The sequence below is a fragment of the Pagrus pagrus genome (assembly GCF_965226575.1).
Source record: "Pagrus pagrus genome assembly, chromosome: 23".
NCBI lineage: Eukaryota > Metazoa > Chordata > Actinopteri > Spariformes > Sparidae > Pagrus > Pagrus pagrus.
Genome location: NC_140205.1, coordinates 5,236,975 through 5,261,699, shown reverse-complemented (window position 1 = coordinate 5,261,699; position 24,725 = coordinate 5,236,975). Strand labels below are relative to the sequence as shown.

Sequence of the window (24,725 nt, the reverse complement as noted above, 5' to 3'; positions counted from 1 at the left end):
TATTCTACTCTGCAGGCCGAAGCTGGGTTCACAGGTGATCCCTTTCACGTGATCTCATGGGGAAGCAGACATAAACAAAATGGAGATTAGCCTGGTGCAACAACCTGCTGTAGTAACACGTTGCAGTCAGAAAAAGAAACAAAAGCAGAAGGTTAAACAAGTCCTGATTAGTGGCGTCAACGCAGGTTTTCTATTCTTGAGCGAGAACTGGAGGTTAGATTTGAAGTCTCTGTCAATAGTGCTATGCTAGCTGACGTTAGCCTCAACAGCTAGAATGTATACAGTTGCTTGACGGCATCGGCAGCTGGGTTAAGCCTCTCACTGGTTGCTGTAAATATCAAATGTGTTTGATACTATTGGGGAGGCTCCGATGAGTCTGTGAGCAGTATAAGAGGATTTAGACTAGATGTGTGAACCCCTCACATTATCAGATAGTTTAATAAACTAGTTTAATAAAACAAAAGCCAAGAAAAGATTACACACAGTCATTCCATTCATGCATTTTACAACTGACAGTACTTGTAGGTCAAAACTCCAGCAACACTGTTTTAATACCAACTTTATTCAGGTTATGGCTTTCCGATCAACAAACAACATTTTCTGATAAAGTTGCCCGAAGTAATTATTAATTTTCTTTATGTACCTTGCATGTAGGTGAAGGTGTGCCGAAACCTCTAACTTGACACTCCTCAAATTACCCATACCAAATACTAAAATCGGTAAAAAAGACCAGACATATGTGTTATACTGGATATATTTAGCTATTTCATGCTGTCATTTGTTTTTACGTAAGTATCCATAACAACCACGTCAGCAGAAACACAACATCATGTATTGGTTTGCATATTTAGTTTTTCCGGAGAAGAGAGGTGTAAACTCTACATACACAGCAAGACATTAGTCATGTATGATATGTTAACAGCTCAAAAACAGGAGGGGATACCAGACAGTGTCATATGGCAGTCTTATTACATCCCACAAAAAGTGCCCTTGTGCAAAGGTTTGGCAGAATAGAGGTGTATTCATCTTTTGGCTGTTTTCTAACAGCCTGGTTGGCATCCGTCTGCCAAATTCTTTGAGCCAAATTCAAGTATGCCTCAGAACTGGCTGTTGTCAAGGCTGCCTGTCTGGTGGGAAGGAAGCAACCAGCCTCAGAAAAACAATGGACGTGGCTCCATCCAGCCTTCAAACTCTAAGGAGAAGATGGCAGGAGATTTTCAGAATGATGAAGGCTTCTCCTTCTCAGGGGTAATATCTCCATACCGGATATTGGCTTTGTGCCCTGCCGCCAAACGGAGGGGCTACCATTGTTCCTTAAACACTGCTCCCCTCAGCTTCTTATTAAATCGATATTGAGATCTAAACACCAAACACCGATATGAGCCTGAGCTTAATATTGTGTATTTGTGTTTTTCATGAGACTGACCTTCCTAGTCCATATGAGTTTGCAGTGTTGTGTACACCCAATAATATTTGATGTGTTGTCTAGAGCAGCGAGATAAACGGAGGGTGGGATGGACAGTTGTTTATCTCAATTGCAGATATTTCAATCTTAGAGGAACGTGATAAAGTCATGTAATATGTGATGCTGAGCATGCTGGACCACTGGTCATGGTGACTAAACGCAAAAGATCTATTATCACTATTCAGGTTGTTGTAGTAAATTGCAAGGATATTTTCTGTGTGTGATATGTTAATTTGTGAATAATTTTCTATGATGATGACGTACATGTATTTATTTCAGGGTGGCATGCCCAACAAGCTCATATAGGCTTAGTATTTTGTATGTATGACTCTAAATTCAACTTTAACCACATACAATGACCTTTATCTTGACTGAAAGCACAATAACAGTCAACATTTAATCTAACTGGCCTCCTTGATAGGACCCTACAGCTCCAACAATACAGTCAACATAACAGAACTTAAACTACCCAACAATGAACTTGCGTAATGTTGCGAGAACTTAACATGACACCAATAAAATAAACAGATGTTGGTTTAATTGAATCTGAAACAGTTCATACTGCCATGTTTGGCGAGGTTGCTAAAACAAAGAGTCCTGAAAAGGACCTCAGTAAGGACATAACGTGAAAAGAGAATCCCACTCCAGCTGGCTTGGTCACTCTGCTGCTGATGAAACTGATGGCTTCAGTCCACAGATCAGCGATGAAACCTCCACAATAATAATGTTTGAGCCCACCTCCAGCAGGTTACCAGGATGAATGTTTGCTGGGGATATTAGAGTAAAGGCAGGGCAGCATGAAATGGCTTCTTTGAATATGAGAGCTGAGAATGAAAGACAGGCTGCAAAAGTTGTGATGGTGCAATAGCCATGTAAGCTATGAAATAGGGTAAAACACACAGGCAAGCATTTTTTGAGCATTTCCTCCTCAGGATTAGGAAAATGAAAGATAAACACAATTTTGCCAAATTTGTTAACCCTGTTTACTCATGACAGTTTAGAAATAGAGCTGATTGGCTTTTAAATATCTTTCCAAGGTATTTAGGCAACCTCTCTAATCTGTCCAATCTTTTATGTCATTTAATGAGACGGGTCCTAAAGTATTTTTTTTTTTTATTTCATTTTATATTTCATTCTTTGCTGTAAAATGAATCATGTTCTCTCTCTCTTTGATTGGCACAATATGTATGAAAGGAACAACAAACTCAAATTTAGTCCCCATCACTAAAGGTAAAGGATCTATTCTTGAGCCCACCACTGTAAAAATAGAAATGTCTTTAGGCCCTCTTCCCCTAGCATATTGGGTATCAATGACTACCAGTGAGGCTGAAGAGTATCCCTGAGCATTTGGACTCTATTTTAGGAACATATATCCCATTGGGCAGACAGTGAGGTGTTTGTTTTTCAAACCCACAGGACTGTTGCACATTCACAAAACACCTTTTGAGTAAAAGCACTGAGTTGGCTTTCAAAGCCCTCCTGCTGTCTACTGGTAAATATCAGCCTCTAATTAGCGGCTGTTTATATCTTTCGCTGCATCATCTTTTGGAAGACAGCCGGCCAGCTCTGGTACTGATTTTCTGCCATTCAATAGACAAAACATCCTCTATCCTCTCTCTCTCTATCAATATATATATATATATATATATGTTTCTACCCACAAAATAGAGAACAAATACTGGAGAATGTTTTTGGTTGTTCCTTTTTTATTGTAACTCATGCAATTTATGAAAGGAACTTGAAAACTATTGAACTAATGACCAAAGTTTTCAGTCCTGCCACTGGCAGCCCCCTGCCATGGTGTGATATTGGTCACCCCACTTAAATCTAATTTAGGAGGGTAACACCTCACCTCTCTGAAGGACTCCTGGCTACCCTACTCCTGATAATATCCTCAGATTTGACTTTAACAGCAGTGTACTTCCAAGGGCCAATTAAGAAACACTTTTAGCCCTTTTCCATGTTCTTGCTCAGGCTGACTGAGTTTGACTTGTTATGATATATAGCCTTTCTTCAAGATTAAACTAAAAATGGACTTAATTGAACAAAGTGCCTGAAGTATTTGATACAACCTGAAGTTTCCTATTGTTTGACATGTTATATGGCTGGTTTTCAAGAAACTTGCCAGGGTTATAAACACTGACAGCTGTTGTTTTTATGTATTTCTACCATTTCAACACATGATTGAACTGTCAAAGATCTTGTGAAGAAAACTCTCATCTGCGAGTATATAGGCAGGGAAATAAATAGTTATGACTATCGTCTAGTCGTGACTTCTGATTCTTATAGCTTGTTTGTCCTTTGAACCCAATACAGTGGCCCAGCATATGGATGTTGTTTATGTATTACATCTTTATGGCGTGCCATCTGCTGCCAGCAAATGAGACCACTAATTTCTGTCACCACTTATTGTAAGACTTATTAACATTTTAAAGTAGAGGACTGGAGCTGGGTTGAAGCCAAGCTTTTATTATAAAAACCTAACTGTTTGAAACTCAAACCAACTGATTGAAAGCCTAATTATTTCAGCTCAATTTCACGCCAACTGTGCTCATAATTCAGTGGCAGGAGATTGTGGAACTTTAAATATTGTTTCCGGTTGTGAAGTAGAATTGATATTGGGAAACCAAAAATTCGCATGATGAAACAAGAGGCAAGGTAATGGACTTTTACGAAGTGTCCCATCTGTCTGTTATGGATTGCATTAAACTTGTATTTCTTGATTCATCCAATCACCGCTACTTGAAAATAATCTTTTCTTCTCTCTCTTGCTGCCATAACTTCACGCTTTCTTCTTGAAAAAAGGATTTAAATAGAGACAAACTTCTGCTTTAACAACTCAAATCACAAGCTTTGCTATACAGAATTGGTATATGTTGTTGATATACATTGTGTGGCACTTTAACACCCATAACAACATCCATCAACCAATCACTGTCCATTTTCCAACATTGTGTCATGAAAATGGGATGTCATTTTCTCAGTCCAACAATAGTTGAATTACAGTAAATGGTCTATTATGGGCTTTCACTCCACCTCTCTAGAGTCTCAGCCTACTTCTTTTCACTTAAAGGTGGACATTGGGAAATGTTACTGCTACTGAATGGTATTAATTAACGGCTACAGGTTAACCACCATAAAAGTCCTGCTTTAGGACTGGACATCTTTGTTAAAATCTAAATTGACCCATTAATTTCATTTGGCGGCAAAGCCTTATTCATACGTCTTCATGGACTCATTTGACACATTTAATTAGATTGTACCTTAGATTCTGGGTGGAATATACTGGCCGAATCACTCGGTGTTGTATGATGTTTTCTCATCGGCTTGTACTATATTTCTCGGTGCAGTTTATACCTTTAAAGAAGATGTTTTTATGCTTTATGACACTGACACTATGATATGTCTTTTTCAGTGATCTGCCATTGGAAAGGAAGACAGGAGGAAAAAACGCCCACTAACTGAAGATATTGTAAGTGTCTGGCCACTAGCCTCTTCATTGAATCTGTATGGTCTGTGTATGTAATGGATGGTACAATGTTGGCTATTTACAGCATGCTGTAGAATCCCAATTTCCAATTTTCTCCCCAATTGTGATTTGTAAAATTGGCCTAATTATATTTAGTGAAAAGGACATCTTACCCTCCTGTTTTGCCCCTGACGCGTACCCACGATATCAATCAAATCAGTAAATCCAACAGGGAGTCAGGATGCCTGATGGCCCCTGGTCTCATTTGAGATGCAGACATTGTCCTGTTGCTTCCTTTAATGAGATCTGGAGGCGTGCAATCTAATATTCACCACTGAGCTCCAACATGGCCCCTGAGCCTGTAGCCCAGAAGGCTGTGTGCTAATTCAATGGAGTGAAGTCAGCTGTGACCAGAAGGACTAGAGTGGTCATTCCGTCAAGGGGATGAGAGGCATTAGCCTTTTCTATACATGATGTACTAATAGTCCACATTTGTGTTCACTCTTTAGTTGGTAGAATGGACTGGAGGACAACTGGTTAGGGGCTGGAATAATTATAAACGCCTACACGAATGAACATAAAGTCTGCATATATGAATACGATATATTAATGCAAAATACACATGTCGCAGAGGGAACATTTTCACACCAATGTAAGATCTCCCAGAACACACTTCAGCACCTGTGTGCTACATTAAGTGCTGTGAGACAGAGAAACTTGACAGTATTCTCAAAAGTAATTATAAACACATTTTAACATGGAATTGGTTTGAAAGGTGGAATAAAATTAAATGTGATGGTGTGGTTAAACTATACTGGTGTATGTGTGTGCTCTGCATGCAACAAATCAAGTTTTATACCTCACCTGGATAAAGGAAACCAGGACACTCTCCTGCTATCAGCCCTGGGAGGAGGAACACCTGGGGGTTGGCTCTATTCCCACTGGACCAAATTGGCCCCAGCTTGAAGTAGTCACCTTGGTGTTAGGGTTACCACGGTGATTCAATTTTTCCACCAACTAACAAGCTTGTGATAAGACTGGAGTTACTGATGACACTGGGCTTTTGTGCTGAGGTTAATTTACTGCTAATACAAACTGAACATTTCCTACAGCTGCATCTTCACTTTAAAGCGTTTAACTGCCATTTAACAGTGACAACACAGGCAGGCTAGTCTCAGGAAATGCAATGTGTTTAGTACTTACAGCTATCATTTTTCAAAAATGCAGCTGTGGGAGTAATGGAACAAGAAGGAGCTGTTAGCCGAAGAGCTGGCACACCTCCGTAACTGCTGGGTTTATATTTTATGTGAGCAACTACAGACAAATCTGAACAGGGAGTTATGAGAACAAAAGAAACTTTTTGTCTGAGGCCTGTCTGTCATACCTACTAAATAGTAGATAATGGATGGATTGATGTGTTACTTTCTGTACTTATTTCTTTTTCGACCAGAACTCGATGGCTTTTTTTGAAAAAGTCGTTACTGGATGCACATGGAGGTGCTAGAAGTCAAAAGATAATGTCATGTGGCAATTTGCATATGCATATGTAAGCTACAGTCCCTGATGTTGAAGGAGTGGGTTAAAGTTTGTATAAAAATCCCTAGATTTAGAGTACAGATGCACTGTTGCTATAACTTCACATATGGGGATTGATGAGCACTAATACATACTGTAGCTGTTATGTGGAAAATCTTTTTATGCAGGGTAGCTGGAAAGGTTTTGCTTGCTTCCTGGTTAGAGGCATAGATTTGCAGAAATTACTAATTAGCACTGTCTGATTTGACATAGTGGAGCACCCACTCCTCTCTCGATGATGAAGCTCCCCGCGTCTGTCCCAGCTGTCACCAGTGATTGATGCACTGTGCACTTCCCACCTCCACTTGCCAGTGTGCACTGCTGTTTACGCCTCGTACCTGATCTCACATCCAGAGATGTCTCGGCTTCCTCCCATTAGCAGGCATATTAATCACCCTTCATGCCATATGATTGGGTTAAAATCCAAGTGTACCGTGTTTCCACATTTTGCCTGAGGGAAGTCATTCTGCAGAGCCTTTATTCCTCCTTGAAGGGTGCTTCATGTTCAGCAACCACTGATAATCCCCAAAAAGGGTTGTTTCCTAGTGTCCCACTAATCCGCTGAGCTCCCCTGTGGTCCACAATACAAGAAAAAAACAGACATGCTTTGACCAAATTATCTATGTGATATAACACAAGCTGTAAGTGCCTCCAGCAACACAATTTTGTTATTTTTCACAGAACTGATTTATTTTCCCATCGCTTACAGTAAACATAATTATGGGGGGAATTTTAAAAAGACTTCTGTTCCATTTAGTAATTTGGTGCTTGTTTTGGCAGCAGTTTTTGTTTGTGTCCGCACATTTTAGAGCATTTTGTAGAGTTTTGAAAAGTCAGGAGGTTGCAGAGCTGTCTGGGTCGGTGTGCAGACAGCAGAGAAAACTTTGTCGTTTTGAAATTCACTTTACCTTAAAAACAAATAAGTGGCTGCTGCAAAGTGCACCTTGGTAGATGCTCAGTGATTATCTGAGCCATATACACAAGGAAAGTTATATTATTGGTAGTTTAGCTTTTGCTCAAGTTTCTTTTTCTTTGCTGAAGGTTTTCCCTTGACTCCTGATATTATCCTTACAGCTCATACTTAGAGAGAGGTGATGACTCGACCAGTGCAAGTCAGCTCATGGGGACTGACAACCGTCTCATTCGATTTATAAACTCTCACTCAGACTCCCTGCGAGAGAGTGAGTAGGCTTAGTGCTGTGGAGTTATTATGTAGTGCAAAACAGTAATAAACTAATCCGTACATTATATCTTACTGCTCAAAGGTTAAAAACAGTAAGCTTATGTATTTGTAGACAGGGTTGGCAAAGTTTTAATGTATTATAATTTGTCACTCATGAACACAGTCTGACTTCGAGGGGACATGACGGAGTGACTGATGACTGACAAGATGTTATTATTCAGTCTGTGTGATAAACTACAGCTCTAATCAACTCCTGAGTACTTCTCTGATGCCAGTTTTAAACAAACGATTTTCATTTGTGCAGTACTTTGGTTTATGACCAGATACCTACATAACTAATGACTAATTGCCATCAGGCTCAGCTGTACTTTATATTTAGTGCTATAAAGCAAATGTTAGCCTGTTAACACACTAAACTAATATAATAATTATGGTTAATATTATACCTGCTAAAGTTCAGCATGTCAGCATTGTCATTCTCTTCATGCTAGCACGCTGATGTTAGCATTTGGCTCCAAACACTAGCATAGCTGTAGAGTTTAAGTCTTTTGTCTTCTTGTTTCTTGATTCCTCTTTGAGGCTTATTTACGCCCATCCTCATCCAGAAAAACAACCATATAGGTCGACTGTGACAGCAGCTTATTACCATATAGACACATATCGATGTTTCTTGTTAGGTGGTGATTTCCAGAAGCTAGTTATTACAGCTGTAGACAAAGGACTCAGGCAAAGTAGCATTAAGAGCGAGAAAGTCAACTTAGGAAGGAGGTCGTGGACGGATGGTCGGGTCATTCAAGTGCTGGACTTCCATCCTGTTGATGTCCAGTGTGAAACCAAGTTTTCTTCACTAACCTAATCAAACTGCGCTCGTAGGACAAAGGTCCAGTATGCCTGTTTCTGGCAATCGACCTATTCAGTCGTTTAGATATGAGGATGAGTTGTTTATTCAACTGGTGCACATGATGTCAGTCCACTTGTAAAATTGTTGACAAAGATGATGGTGAGCTAGTTTTAAGCTTTTTTTTATATATATTTGAAGAAAGGCCCAAAGATTACCAGACAGGTAAGTCCTTAATTTATATTTTCAAGCTTCAGCAAAACCTAATCAAGTGAATCATTTAAAAACTTCTAACATACCAAACCCAGTGAAAAAGAGATGAATAAGACATCAGTGGAGTCAAAGGGAAATGGAGTCGAAGCAGATTTTTTTGAACTACATGTGTCACCATTACTATTCTCATAAGTACAATAATATCTCCCGGAGCTGACTAGACCTCTATCAGTAGCACTGTCATTCAGTCGTCTGGCTTGTCATTGCTAGCACAAAATGAAATCCTCCTCCTCCTCCACTGTCAAGGTTAGCATCCAGCCATGTTTCCTTTCAGTCGGGACAGACAGCAGCACTCCCTGTTCCCTGTTCCCCTTATTAATCTCGCCGTGCTTCTATTTCATTTCCGGCCTTGTTCATTGAATCAATGTGAGCCTTCTCTTCCATAATGGTGGAGTGACACCAGGCAGACACCATTTCATGTCACAGGTAGGCCGAGGAATTTCTGACAAAAACTGACGGAAATGTGTTATAATCCTATTTTTTAAATGAATTGTATGAGTGAAATGGGGTAATAAGATGTTTATAGACCTTTGAGTGTCAACCTAAACCACCGTCAGCACACAGGTACTCTAAAATGTTGAAAAACTGGAGCAGTACAGTGTTTTTATTCCAATGCATTTAAAATACAGCACTAAATATATAGAGTAGTATTTCCCCAGTGAGTCCGGTGTGTGCTCGAGGCTGCCACGCAGTGTTTAGTAACCATCAGATGGGATGGCTTGTCTCTGTCAGTGCAGCTCTATGATCCTTACATAGTGAGAGAGAGAAAAAAGTCCCCTCTGGATCAGCTTAAGAGAAGACAACACATGGGGAGAAGATGGCCTGGCGTGTTCAAAATGGCCACAGGGAAGCCATTTCCCACAATGCTCCAATTCCCCTGGCTCCTTGGTGTCGATCTGTCCTTTGTGAGCCAGAGTGTCTGAGACACATTGCGGTCACCATGGGCTGCAGGAGATATGACATATACAAAAGACAGACCCTGTTTGCTTCTCTCCGTTGAGAGATGAATGCAAGGCTCATTGATATTGCATGAGCTCAGCTGTCTTCTTTTTTTTTTTTGGAGGGCTGTCAAATTCATTAGTTAAGTGTTTCACAAAATTAGCATACATCTGCAGGAATAAAAAACAGCTGCACTCTTATAAAACTGGATGGATTTGGAATATTTGCAGCAAGCCCTGCTTCGATAATGAAGAACGGTGAGGCAAATTTAATAATCAGTCCATTAGCTTCATGAAATCATTTAAAAGTAATTTAAACGTCAACTTATTTCGATTAAAAATGTGAAATTTTGATTCAGTCACTGACTGAGACTTTAACACATGCACTGTAACGAAACCTATGGCCAACACTTCAAAGGAGGAAGGAGAGGTGATCAATAGGAGATGTCTCAGCCTATCACACGCTGTGATCCACCCAGGCTCCAACCTCCTTACCTAAATCAGATTCCTTTCTGTTGTTACATCAGCATGTCTTCATATAGACCCTATCTACACAAGTAGTCACAGAGCTGTAGTCCTACCTCACATCGTCTTCTTATGGAGATCAGTCAGACATCATTCCATCCAGCAGTGTATGTGTTCGAAAAGGTGATGTCGAAAGAAAAAAGCTGATCCGTGAACAGATTGAGTTTGGACCCCCTACGTGCACAGACATGCACTATGTCTACACAGACAGAATTAGTCCATTTTTTTGTTCGTGTCCAGGCAGAAATAGAAAAGCAACAGTGTAAAAGGGCACCGGCAGCTCCTGGTGTGTGTGAAATTGAAAGCAAGTTTTTTTTTGCGGCTTGAGTTTATCTCCCGAGAGATAGCTTTATGACTGCTGGATACTTCATAGAGACCAGCCCAGATACAACACGGCTCACTAACTCACAGATAGGCATTATTATTAATGTAATATTTGGTTGTAACTGATAATACAGAGAGATTTCCCTTTAGAAATATGTCTGTACTCAAAGATATAATAGTTTGGGTTATTTGAGGTCACATTTGTTTGTTTGTTAGCGTGACATCTCAAAAACTAGAGCGCAGATTTTCAATGAAGTTTACTGGAAAGTCAGGCAAAGCGCCAAGAAACAAGTGATTAGTTTTTTGGTGTGTTTCCAGGATTTTTCTTAAAGGATTTTCTACATTTTGAGATAAGACCCTTTCGCTATTTTCTGATAAACTGCCGCACTTATTTAAGAAAGAACCTGGCACCCACGACTGTCGCTCTGAGTAGTCTGATGCGTATCTGCATCCTGATGAAAATGACTCATTCAGTTTTAGGCATTTTACAGAATTGTGCAGCCTCGGTGGAAGTATGCACTCTTTGTGGGCCTTCTTGTTATAGTTTTATTTTCAGTTTTCGGAGGCAGCAGTTGAAGGTTTATCGAAGTTTAAATATGGTGGTGTTTTTAAAAATCTGTTATTGTAATGTTTAAACTGAATGAGTCATCTTCATCTGGATCCTGATGAAAATGACTCATTTAGTTTTTACATGACAATGATGGTCTAAAAATTGAATGGACTGTGCAACCTTGGTGAGAACAAGTGCTCTTTGTGGGCTTTCTAGTCATCGTGTTATTGTCAGTACAAATGTAGTATATGGAAGCAGCAGTTCATTCTACTAAATAGGGAATTTATATGACGTTAGACAGCACAGGGTTGTATAACAAATTGAAAGTATGTAGTTCCTTCATGCTACACAAAAGTAAAGCATATATACAATTATTAATGTACATACAAAATCATGTATACACCCAGGACATTATTCTTTTGGTTTTCATCTTCACATTTAAAGTACAACATCTGGGAAACATTGTACTCACTTTGACTTCATTTGAACACTGAGAATCATTCATGAAAAGTACAACAGTGTGATCTAGGACTGAGGTGAGGTCAGGTCTCTGTAAATCTGTGGGCCCAACATGAGTCCTGTTTTCCTGTGACCAGAAATTAGTCAGGAGGTGCCATTAAAGTATAATGGGGAAGAAAATGCCCGAATTTGAAGGTAGTTTCACTTTCCTGGTGGTGGTTGGCAGTGAGGTCCTGTTTATGCAGATTAAATCAGGAGGGTGCTGTAAATGGTGCAAATGATTTCGAGACCTTGCTCGGGGACAGTGGCTGGTTAGCCATGTGGTCATGAAAATAACACTCCACGGACGGTCTTAGCCTAAGTAGACAAAATAATCCAAACTAATTACAGAAAACAACCCCAAAACGTAGGTGTTTCTGGGGTAAAAGGACACATTTGCTGCCATGTGATACTTGGTTTCCTCTCATTTTAAAAAAAAGGTCATGCAACACAGCTGCATACTCATACTCAGCTTTTTCCCCATGTTGTCCTAACTGGCATCACCAAAATCAAACATGGTGGATAACAACAGTGTCCGATTATCAAGCAACTTGTGAGTGACAGTACAATTTGTTTACATCCCTGATTTGCTTGAATGGACCGAACACAAAAGTGTAACCAAGTAAACTCCCCTGCTTTGACTCAGATGAAAGGAAACAAACTGGTGATGTGATGTATTTTATATGCTTGAAAAAATGCGCAACATAACTCCTTACTTGGTGATTGAGAGCCGGAGAACTGGTTTGAAGGAAAAAGACCCACGGTGCTAACCCTCTCTTCTGATCGCTGACAGGAAGAGGCAAATCGTCTCATGTCCCTAAGGTGGCAGTAAAGATGGTAGGCATCATATTAACAGGATCAAAGCGGCTGCTTTCTAATCTGTTCCTCGACTATGTGAAATATCTGGGGCAGGAAAGCTTCTCTAAACTGCTCTTAGATCGTCTTCATGTGACTCATCACTGCCCGAGGCACTTTCAGACCGAGTCAGTGTCAATACTGAGCAACATTTGTTTTGTGAAACACCACGGGGGGGCTGAAACATTTTGGGTATATGTAATGCTGTTTGTGTGGTTAGGTGTGTCTGTGTGTAGGTGTGAGGTAAAGACTGTGGGTCTAATCCCTCTTTCCACTCCTCAAGGAGTGTGGGCGCTGCTTTTTTTTCCCCCTCTTGGGGGATTAAGCTATGGCTTGGTAAATATTCAAAGACTAGAAGAAGGCCACTCTTACTGCCTGAAGAACAAACAAGTCTTGGCATATTCAGAACAGATGAGCACAAACAGCAGTCTTATATACACTATCTGGCCTCCACATTCCTCGTTCTCTTCCTCTTATGTTTTCAATGAGTTTCTCATCTTCTTCACCTAATTAAATAAGAAGCTTATGTCTGGCATTCGAATGTTAGCTGAATTTACTTTTTTCCCCTAATACAGACTAAATAGTCCAAAGATAAATGGATGTTGTTTCTTAGTTGTTTCAGGCGTATTCCTGTTATTAGCACTTATTTTACTTTTAAAAGTTCAGGTTTCTGTACTTTTCCTCCAGTCTTTCTCCGCCTCTTAAGTAAATCCAAAGTTTAAGCACAGCAGACATCCGACCTGCTCACTTCCTGCCTGCAGGCTGCTTTGAATTGGACTGTTAATGGATTGATAGGCCGACTCCGGAGCAGTTTAGTTGCTTCTCATTGTCGCTGCGGCCCGTGCCCATCTCTCTTTCTCAGTGCCATAATGACACACGCCGAGGCTAACGTAATTGCGCTGAATTGTGTGTTTAGCAAACTTAATCTGGCAGGGAAATATTTGAACAGACCACAGGGGTGAACTCAATCACGCTGATGATGCCTGTTCAGCTCGTGACTTTGCATATGAGATCTTGTGGCCAGAAATTCTCAGATGGATTAATACGACAATTGAAAATCATTAGCAGCATGTCAGTCTCAGACATGGATTTGCTGGTTGTGATGTACTTTTCTTTTTTTTCCCCCTGTCTTCATGTCTTGACATTGTACTCATCACATGCAATACTCCACCATAATTAGCTCATCTCAGGTGTTTCATCCTATGAAGGCCACATGTGGGCATTTTCAATACACATGTGCTGGCTCGGTTTGACTTGGCACGTCAGCACAGCGTGGCAGGGATCTGCATTTCCATTACAACGGTTCTACCTATTTGAAAGCCTGTGTTTAACTGATGACATGCTTGTCTTGAATAGTGGTTATAGGTAGTGGCTGTAAGCTTTTATTATGAAGCAACAAAATCAGGAAATGTTGGGCTTTCACCAGCAGGAATGTGAACGCACAAACAGCGAGATTCAATTAGAAGCTACATAAGTTCAAACACAATTCTTTCTTTCTGGTCTCCTCTGCAGACACAAGCCTCACAATTGCAATGCACATATGTTTAGGGGGACAAGAGGTGTTGTCATGGGTTGACCATGGTTGCGGGACATCACCACAGTCTGTTTTAGGTGCAGCTTAGCACAACTCGTGTGCTAAAACTGGTAATGAAAACACAAATCACTGACTCCACACGGCCAAAGGTACCAATGGAAAACGGACATGTGTCATTACTTTGATGTGTTGCTGGGTGGTTGAATGGTTCTGCTGATTAGTTGGCTGTTGCTTTACCATCTCATTAGGCCAGCAGTTCCCAACCAGTTTGACTTGTGACCACTGGAAACAAACCTGTATGTTTTTGACTGAGGGACCCCAGCGAGCCCACATGGTTGAATCCAGAACCTTCTGCAGTGAAGACAATAGTGATTTTCCCTTTTCGGATTGTTTCATTAGAATACGTTTCTTTATCCCGGAGATGTAAAATTGTAAAATAGCCCTTTACTTTAAGGGTCCTTGAAGCTCCTGTTAGTAAGATAGTTGATTTTTGAGTCTCATTCCCAACTCCTCAAATACTGACGCTTTCAGATGGTGGCTGATCTGACCTATGATGAAGTGTCAGTGTTCAATAGATGGGAAACCCAGACCATCGGTATTGTTATCTTACTAACAGGAGCTTGAAATTTGTTAGACTTTTCTAGGAAGTTTACTGAAAAGAACAGTGTAATTTGGCAATAATGGGTAGTGTGCAACTGTTTGGACATCTGTCTTTTTAAGTACAATTATTTGCTTAGCTTGCATAACTTTGAGTCTTTTGGTTAGGGCACAGCAGATCAGCTGAACCTGCAAAAACATTTGTCTTCAGCAGGAAAGCCTAAAATTCAACATATGTAAATTAATTTAAAGTGAATGTAGCTTGGATTTAAATCACATAGATCTTTCAGGGAAATCCTACTGGAGATAAACAAGTAGCTCAAAAAAGTAGTCTGATTATCTTTATTCTCCTTATAATAAAAACAAATAATACACAGGAAAGCAAAAAGCAAAGATTAGAGAAATAAATGGAATTCGAAACCATTAAATAATCTTTTAATCATCTTGTGACCCATTTTTGAATGTTTGCATTTCTTCCTCACTTTTCTGAGGAGAGTTTATTAGAAGACAAAACAAATATCATTCTGGCCTGTTGAGTGCAAGAATACAAGTGATCATCATAAAGATTACGAATTACTTTGTGTGTAATCCTGATTATTTAAATTTGCACAACACACACTTTAATCATTGGAAACAATTACGGCAGCGTTAAGCAAAATTGATTCTGCTAATGAAGTTTTAATCATCCAACTTTATTTACGACTTTTTTCTAATTTCAGTTTAAATGAGGTGGCCTCAGATGTAGTCACATCCCTGTGCTCAGCCTCAGAAAGGAAAAGGGATTTCTCTGCCTAGCTGATGGCGACCTGAGCCAAAACACCCAGATGCTTGTTTAATGCTGCGCTGGCTCGCAGTCGCTTGTAAATTGAACATGGGAGCATAATTCTAGGTGTCTGTTTGCTGTGTTCAAACACCAGTGAACCTTCTGCCTGCGTGGCTTTGTCAACGCTCCCCCAACTTCAGAGAGGATTTTTAATTCCTCCTGTGCCTGACGCAGTTGTTCCCATAGAGGATGAGCCAGATTAAGTTTCCTTTTTTTAATGTTATGATGCTCTTCTGTGCTCTGTCTGTCTGTTGGGACCGTGCTACAAATTCTATTTAGTTAATGTGTAAAGTAGGTTTGCAGTCGAGTTGCTAGGTAACAAAACGCCTCCAAAGACTGGTGCTGTTATTTCTGAAATCTACGTCAGGTTTTTCACTCCTCTAAGAATAAATTCTGTGCTCACAAGCTGCTTTGTTAGACAGATGAGCTGAGGGATCTTGCCAAAGCAAAGTTAAAATATCGTATTTAATTTATCAGGAGAAGCAGGAGAACTTTTGTTAATCCTCAAACGTGCTGAAGAATCGATCCGTCTGGAAACAAGCATGTACTGTGGATGAACCACAAAATGGAAACGAAGCTCTGCTGAAAGACGAACACATTTCACTCTCTTCAGCGGCCATGTGAATATAATAAAAGCCTGAAAGATGCCAATTCTTGAAAAAAATCCCTTAGTGCAACAAAATGACATATGCACAGGGTCAGTCTTAGGTAGAGTGTAAACAAATTCCAGGGTGCTTTTACCTCCAGAGCATAAAAGCACCAGAGCACCATGTGTCCCACAGCAGGGGTAAACTTGACACAGCAGTCAGACAGAGGAGCCTGGCCCTTTCTGCACCCCCAAAACTTTCCTATTTCAACTCCTTATAATGAAACATATCTTTAAAAAAATAACCCTGAAGAAAAATACAGAAAATGACTGCATTTATATATTTAATTTATTATTTTTTTGCCAAGCACACCGTGTCCCCTCGCACTTAAAGATGAGAAAAAGCATCAGGCGTCTCTCAGGGCATCCACTCTAGGTAATAGCAGTGAGGCAGCAGGAGCAAATGAAAGCCTAGTTGGGCCCTCAAAGGCAAGGGAGAGGAGCTGGAGTCAATGGACCCCTTTGCCCTCAGAGTCAAGCTTTATACAGGTCTGGACCAGCTTTGATCATCTGCTGGAAAGCCCACGCTGGAGAGGTGCATTAAAGGCACTGGGGTGACTGTCTTTTATGATGCTAGTGCATTAGGCTTCATTTGGTGGCCTCGGTGCATTTCTTTTATCAAAAAAGATGCCATGGATTGGTACATGGAGTCCAAAGGCAGTAGAAACTTTTCAAGGATATACTTTCAGTTCCACCAATGTGTAAAATACGAGCTTCGTGATATTCAAAAGACGAAACCTTTAGTTCCAGAACAAAATTACTGCCAGTCTTATTACTGAGAACATTCTCACTTTATACTGTCAACGCTTGTATTTTGTGAGTTTAGCAGTAATCCCTACAATAATGTTGCAATATTGATATCAAAGTATTTGGTCAAAAATATTGAGGTTCCAAGCGATGAAAATATTACTATCCCTCATATGTAAGAAATGGAAGGCGATAGGATTAACAGCAGTTTCTATGAAGCATAATACTCCCAAAAATGCCTCCAAGTAGCTGGCATGTGGCTCTTTTGCTGCTGTCACCATGGACACGACCCCCCTCTGGCCTAGTTTAGTTTGCCTGCACTTCCTGGCACATAAACATGAGCGCAGTGCTCCACAGAGAGCTGACACACCTGTTCACATGTTATGATTTACATTCTGCTGCGATAAACCCGAGGAGGCTGGAATACATGATCTCTGCTGACATCACAGAGTCATAATGATATTTATTGCACTTAGCCTGGTGGGCAAAGGCTATCCAGACATTATATACAGCACAGTGTACATGAAGGTCAGTAAAGCTTTATTCATGGAGCGTTCATGCATTTGCAATGTAAAAGGCTTTACATTAAAACATGACTCAGAAGAATTGCTTACCTGTTTGTAACAGAAATTCCCTTTATGACTCCATAAGCTCAGTTCTTATGGGAGGAAGAAAGCACATTTTCTACAGTATGCATTTACAAATATTCTGCGAGATCGAGCTGATGTGTTAGGTTATAATGTTAATAAAGCATGTTTCTGTAAGCATTATAGACACTGCTTTCATGTGACTTGCGTCTCGAAGAACCAGGCTGATTTTCATTGCCTGTAGATTGCATGCTTTCACCTCCTGCTTGCACACTGTGCTGCATACAAATCATCAGTATAGACGCCGAAATAAATGACTTTTTATAGGTCATCATTTATGTTTCTTATAGGTGCATGCAAGCATTTCATGTCCGGATATTTCATGTGGAGTTTCTCTGTATTCTAGTAAAGCTGCTGAATATATTGAGTGAAGTGGCAGAGCTGCTGTTTATCCGAGATCTCTGTAACCGTCTCCAAGCTTTCTTTTATGACATGTCCAGCTTCTTTACTCATACACTGGCTGTTTAGGGTCCCTGGGCATTGTATGATGCCTCAGGCATGTGTATGAATAACAATCATCTCACCTCAGGATGCTACACGAGTATTGCCTCCAGTAGAGAGATAAACCATTGTGGCAAATGACAGAGAATGAGATAGGAATCAGCCATCCAGAGTCAAGATGGAGCCCACTCTCAAATGGCGGTTTGCCAACCAAGCGCGCAGCTATCTCTGTTGCTCCGGCAATTGCACCGTACACCAGACATCCATCACAATCGTGTGTGACCTAAACTGGTCAAGTCCATGAACAATGTTTACATGGAGCGAGTAGTACAGATGTTGTGACACAATGAACATTGCTTGACCAAGCACTGGCCTGTATATCAGCATGTACCTACAACATGGGGGTATTCACTGGTTTGAGTTACAAGACTGTTGTGTTGCATTGCAGTGTTGAATAACTGTAGCACCGCCAGATTCTGTATAGCCATGGATTCTCCAATTACAACTAATATACATCAAGATAACAACCCATGTATTATTCATTGACAGCATCTTTTCATCCATTACACTCCATATCTGCGCCTGAAACATTGTGATTATGGTATGTTCAGCATGGTTAAAGCACCGAAACTGCTGATATTCTGTTGCAACCCAGTTTTCAGAATAAATGTTGACATTTTACATTTCTGCAAACCACCAGTATGTTGACTTTTACGTTTTTGTTGTACGTTTCAACTTTATGTTTCAGTTTTCAATTTTTAGGGTTCGTCAACCCTGGTCTACAAAGGTTTAGGCACAAAATCACTTACTATAGGTTTTTCAAAAGGTCAGATTTGTAAGAAGGTTGATTCTTGAGTCGCATTCTCAGCTTTTCAAATACTTGACTGAAAAATCTCATGCTTTGTATGCTTAGGAATCCATTGTCTCTCCTCTAAGAACATGATACTAATTCCTGCACGGGATGAAAATCTTGGCAGTTACGTTGGCTGTTGCATTTCTTACAAAAGATATTTAAAAGTGAAATGTGCTGTGTATGAACATCCGTAGGAGACGTGGTTGGCTGAAGAGATATAGAGTGTACTTTGGCTTGCATGTAGATAATTGTGGCAGGTCAGTTTAGGACAGAACTCATAAACAATCTAAGATGACACATGAGACAAAACAAGAACAGACAGTTCATAAGAAGTTTTAATTGTTGCCCTACAGCGACCTGAACAGCTGGAGTTATTTGAGGACCAACTTTAAGAAAACTCTAAAATGAGCATTTTCATTTGATCGCCTCAGATAACTGAGAGCTGCATCTCATCTCCAAAGTTTCTCTTCCTCGCTGACAGTGAGTCACCCCCAAAGTACCTTGACACAGGGAGTAAACAAGCCTGCCTCTGTTCATCAATGTAATCTTGTTTGCTCAGAGGGCAGTGTCTGTGCAGGACAGCACGCTGCCACGGGGATAAAGGCCCACGCTGGAGATATTGTGATCCCTGTTTTCATGTCTTTAAAGGCGATGGGATGTAGTCGCCTCGCAGCTCGGCATGTGTGCACACAAAACTGCGCGACGTCACTGGAGATGAGGGGCGACCCGCAAAGATGCATCACAAAAACTGTGGGAGGCACAAATGAAAGTGCAAAAGAAAAGAACAAAGGATATGAGGACCACTATTCAAACCCTCAAATAGAAAGTTTTCGTATCTTTTACAAACCTTTTTAGTGAAAACTAACCCCTGACTGTTGTAATTTGACATGACTGCCTCCCCATGAAGGGCGTTTTCCATTCAAAGTGATCTCTGGGGTTCATAATTACTCTCCCAGTGAGCAGCCATCATAAGCAGAAAGAGCAGTTTGCATTTGTGTCACAACAGAATAACTCATCCACCAATAGCACAGCTGCTAGAGTCTGTATTTTACCAAGGTGCAGCATATCTCCACCCAAGACCTGATTCAAACTCTGAGGTGTGAAGAACGGCGGGCGGGGTGTTGTTATGGCAGATAGAGGGATGGAGCCACATGGGAATTATGAGCGAGTTTTTCTTGCAAAAATAGAACTGTAAAAATGACAAAACACGAGCCTCAGTCTCAAGTTACAGCTTTACCGGGAGTCATGTTTTTTTGTTTCGTACTCGTTCCACTGCCGGGTGTCAATCTCTGCACCTTGTAACATTTATAGTCACCGTCAGTCAACCAAGTGTCGTACAGGATAAAACCCTGTTATGAGCAACAGAACAAGGCATCTGGGTGAGAGACCACACACGGTGAAGATATCAAGAAATGAGCGGAAATGGTACGACAACATGCTCAGTCTAGAAATCATACATGTGTCAGAGATCTAATTACACATGATTTTATTCTCTTTTTATGATCGGACGTTCAAAGTGAAAGCATTTTACCGACTTCTTGCTAAAATTTTAAGTTTAGGAAGTCAAAGAATTCAACAAAATAGCAGTTTCATAGAGAGACATAATGTACACTAGCAGTGATATTTACTCTATCTTTGATAGCTTCAGTGTAGCGACCAGTAGAAGCGTCTTCTTAGGACCAGATGGTATGCCTGGTGGAGACCTATGTGCATAGTGATGCACCTTATGTAGATTTACTGCACAGTGGAGCATGGTTGTTATGAGGCATGCTGGGGAAACAGTTGCTATGCTCTTCAGTGGCATTCATTTTGTAGTATGAGACACATGGTTTAAAAGCACAGCGGATCCAGCGTTACCCTGCTCATTCATTCACAAAAAGGCTTTCTGATATAAATAAGCTTTTATATATTTGGCCTCAATGATGTTCAGGTTCCAAGGTTTTTCTGTCGCGCAAAAATGTTTTCCCTCTTCAGTTTTATTAAGGATACTGTGTAATTATTTTGTGGAGCTTTTAAAAAGGGAAGAGTTCTCGTTTGCCTTGTTGCGACAATATATTATATTGATTCAAACACGGCAGTAGGTTCTATTTATAATGCCAGTGGCCTTGCACAGTTGGGCATTAACACTAAGTCTGCAGTGTTGCATCCTAACACTGCAGGCTATTAAGGCTTCTAATCATGAGTAAAATTACCTAATTTCCTCTGTGTTTTAAAACACATCCTCTTCTCCCTAAATGGCACAGAAATATATGATTAAACAACACACGCTTTAATTATATATTTTTGGGAGCTAATGGATTTCTGACCAAATTGAAGGAGGAAGGAGACATGTTTCTTAGCTTCAATAAGCGTTCATAATAGAGTGAATTTTTCTGTCTGAACTTCACTGAATCTAAGAGAAGAGAAGCCGAGCCCGACTCAAACTCGACAGGCGTTCGTTTTTTTATGCTGCGTTTTTATGTCAAGCCCAAGGCAGTTAAGCTTATTAAAGTTTATTTTATATCTAAGACGTGACCCGAATCCGACCTGAACCCAAACATCATTTCTGCATTTTTGTCCATATCTGGCCCAGCCTGTTGGAACCCACTTGGATCCAAGGGTTGGTGGAGACCTGTGGTTAAAGTTACAGGTGAGACATGAAATCCAATCCAGAAGTTCTGTTTGAGTTACATATGAATTTATTTAAAAGCTTATCAGATGTCAAAACACTGTGCAACAGTTTGTAAAACTCACGCAACGTCTGTGGCCTCCCCTGCTACATTGATAGTCTTGCTCCATCCGAACTAATTTTCTGTGTATTTTCATGCAGGGTAAACAGTATAAATACAGCCTCAGTCTTGTTAGCCAATACAGCGTCTGCTTCTCAAACAACCGCTTGGGCCTCCTCATGAGATTTAGCATTTTCCAGCCACACCACAGGCTGGTGTGCGTCTGGTGTAAAGCATGCATGAGGATACACATGATACAAAACACATTCTGGTGGGGGGATATCACTAGAGTTCAGTGTGGAAATTGGTGCACGTATTATTTTCATGTCTCCACATCATTTATACATCTGGACCTGGCTGACATATCTGGGGCTCTGCTTTCTGCCTCGCTGCCTGTCAGATAGGAGAAACACTGTTTTGATTGGCAGGTTAAACACTTCAAGGTCAGCTTGCTCCTCTGCTCACCCTCTCAGTGTAGATTACTGTGGTAATATCTCTCCTGTCGAGTGTCTCCCCCCCCCCTACTGGTTCTCAGTCTACACACAGATCTAAAGATTGTGTCCTTGCCTTCTCATCATGTCGTTACATAAGCTACTGCACAGGTTGTTGAGCATGGAGATTGGGTTGCATGTTACATTTGCCGTATCAAGGGTGCTGTGAGAGACATGAATGTCATTTCTGCTACTAATATCAGTAGGGGAATTGGTTGCGGTTGCATGATTGCAGCCTCGGAAATTTGCCTACATCTGGTTCGGGTTCATATTCTTTACAGGGATCGGTCTTTGCCCAAGAGTGAAGGTGTTCTCACGCCAAATTTTTCAAGTGTGGCAGCTAACACTAATACGTTGTATGCAAGGTCGGGTTAGACTGTCAAAATAAAGGCTAAGTGGTCAAGTTGTCGTTGTTTAATTAGGTTTAGACAACACAACGACTTGGTTATGGTTAGAAAGAGATCATACCCTAGGTTTAAATTGACTACATTCAGTCTTGTATCGTAAGGTACTCAGGTGGGGTAAGATATGTAATGTCATACGTACGTGACATCAGTTGTCATTAACGCCAGTAACTTACTAACGCTGAATAGATTAAAAACAAACCACTCTTTAGTAGAACAATAGCACACTCCTTGCAGACACAGGTGCAAGTTACGTTGGAAACATCTTCCTCATTAGAAAACTCTCTCAGTACTACTTCCTTCCAACGAAACTTCTATTTGCGTCTGTCTGGGTATCGCTCAAAAATGGGAAGCGATCCCAGGTCGCTGTAAAAGTCCTGTGAATGACACCCCAACCACCCCCTTCAAGAAGGTGACGCTCCAGGGGTAAGTACAGCATCAGCGACTAGACTGCTGTATTTGATGTGCTGGGAGTGAGTGAAGAATCTATTCAAATTGTCTGTGCTTGAAGTCTATAAATGACAGAAACTACCTGAGCGAAATAACAGTAGATCTGCTGAAGAAGACGTGTCATTTTCATGTTCAGATGACTGAAATGAGAGCTATCTTACACATCTAGGGAAGTATAAGAGAGAGATAGATGGGACGACAAATACCTCCAAACAGAGTGATATTTGGAAGTGGGATTTTTTGGAAGAGTCCAGCAAAATTGGTCAGAACGGACGAGCAGAAGGATCGGAGAAGACAATGTGAAAACACAGCAGGAAACGGGAACAGTGTCCTACGAAGCCTCACAAAAGAACCCATGCAGATGGCTGCTGAAAGCCACAGAGGCAAATACTGAGATCCCAGCGACTAATATCACGATGACATGCTCATTGTGTTCCGATCATGCTATTTGTTATGCGTGCATATTTAGCAGCGCATTTGAAAAGACGACGTGTCATTGATTCATGCTCAAGATTGCAATGCGACTTGCTGTCACCAGCCTGCACTCTCTGTTTGTGATTTACATGTGAGAGCAGCTGGAAAGTGTGTGAACGTGTCGAGAGGAGCCCGTCGGTCTCCAGCGGGACCCGATATACGACAAATTTGTGATGTTATTAGGAAAAATGAAAAGGGCTGCCACTTGTTATCACGTACAAAAGCGAGCACAAAATGTTCCTGGGGTTGGTAACACATTAGAAATTCTTCTTATTCTTATTCTTATATTTCAAGTAAAAAAAATCTGCACTTAGCTGACAGATTATCATAATACATGCTATTGAACCCAACTGGATTGCCACTGAGTGACAGATAAATGTGGCCTAATCTATTATGAACTGCTTCATGTCTCACAATAATGGATGTAATTTTAAACCAATATTCTGCTGTGATTGTGTAGGAGAAAAAAAATCACAGTGATATTCAACATTTGAGTATGTTTGAATGAGTCTTGTGCGATGTAAATGGGATTTATTTGCCCTTTCACTTTCCACTCTAATTCTGTGTTCTGATAAGGCTTGACAGGTGCATTGAAATGTGAATGAACGCGCTGTCTGAGAATATTTGACTTTGTATTCCTGCCAAGTAGAGGTAATGGCTTTTAATCTGTGCATCAGTTGGCCGGTAAATACACTTTTCACAGTATGAGGGGGAGGCGATGAATGGCAGTCATCAGTAGTCGTACCACATTCACACAACTACAGTGCAGAGTCTCATCTCCTCCTGTGCTGGCAGATTACTTTTCACAACTTACCCACTTCATAAGACTTCATAAACCAACGGACACATTTCTGTTGGAATTTGTACTGGATATTCTCATATTTTCTGACATTAGCATTCATGTCTAGGTTTCTTGAAAACCAACAGGCAAGTTTACAGTACATTTGCTGCAGATATTCGGAGTCCACAGGCATTGAGTCATAATTACTCTGGTGATGTTTATATCTGTCTTATAGCACAGGTGTGGTTTCCACTTACACACAAGAAATCTAATGTGTTGAAGCGTGAAACACTTTCGTGATCCCAAGGAGGATTCACTTGGTAAACTTTTGTCGAAGCCAGTCGGTGAAAGAGCGCAAACATGCTTTCCATTAAGAGAAGCCTTTAGTGCCGTTCTTTGCTCCTCTTCTAATAAAGAACTACTCTCCATTCCTGATGTAACTGATGCTACAGTATAGCATCTAGTAAACTACTATATAGCCTAGTATATATCTACACTACGCGCCTAAACCAGGCCCGGAGCTGCCTGTAATTCCTCAAAGGACACTGATCAAGCACATTGCTTGAAGCACTTGAACACATGATCTTATGAATCCATCCATGCCTTGCTTTGTAGGGCTTTCATGACCAATACATT

At 40.6% G+C, this 24,725-nt stretch overlaps 1 protein-coding gene across 6 annotated transcripts in view; it reads left to right on the top strand.

Annotated features, from left to right (window-relative positions):
• Positions 1–24,725, top strand: part of syt1a (synaptotagmin Ia) — a 180,454-nt gene that overhangs the window by 54,069 nt on the left and 101,660 nt on the right. For 5 of the 6 annotated variants that reach the window (XM_084345343.1, XM_084345345.1, XM_084345341.1 and 2 more), the window contains one exon: positions 4,881–4,937. The exons of the other annotated variant lie outside the window; for it this stretch is intronic. The gene's annotated coding sequence lies outside the window, so the exon portion shown is untranslated. The remainder of the gene's footprint in view (positions 1–4,880; positions 4,938–24,725) is intronic. 6 annotated transcript variants of the gene reach the window in all.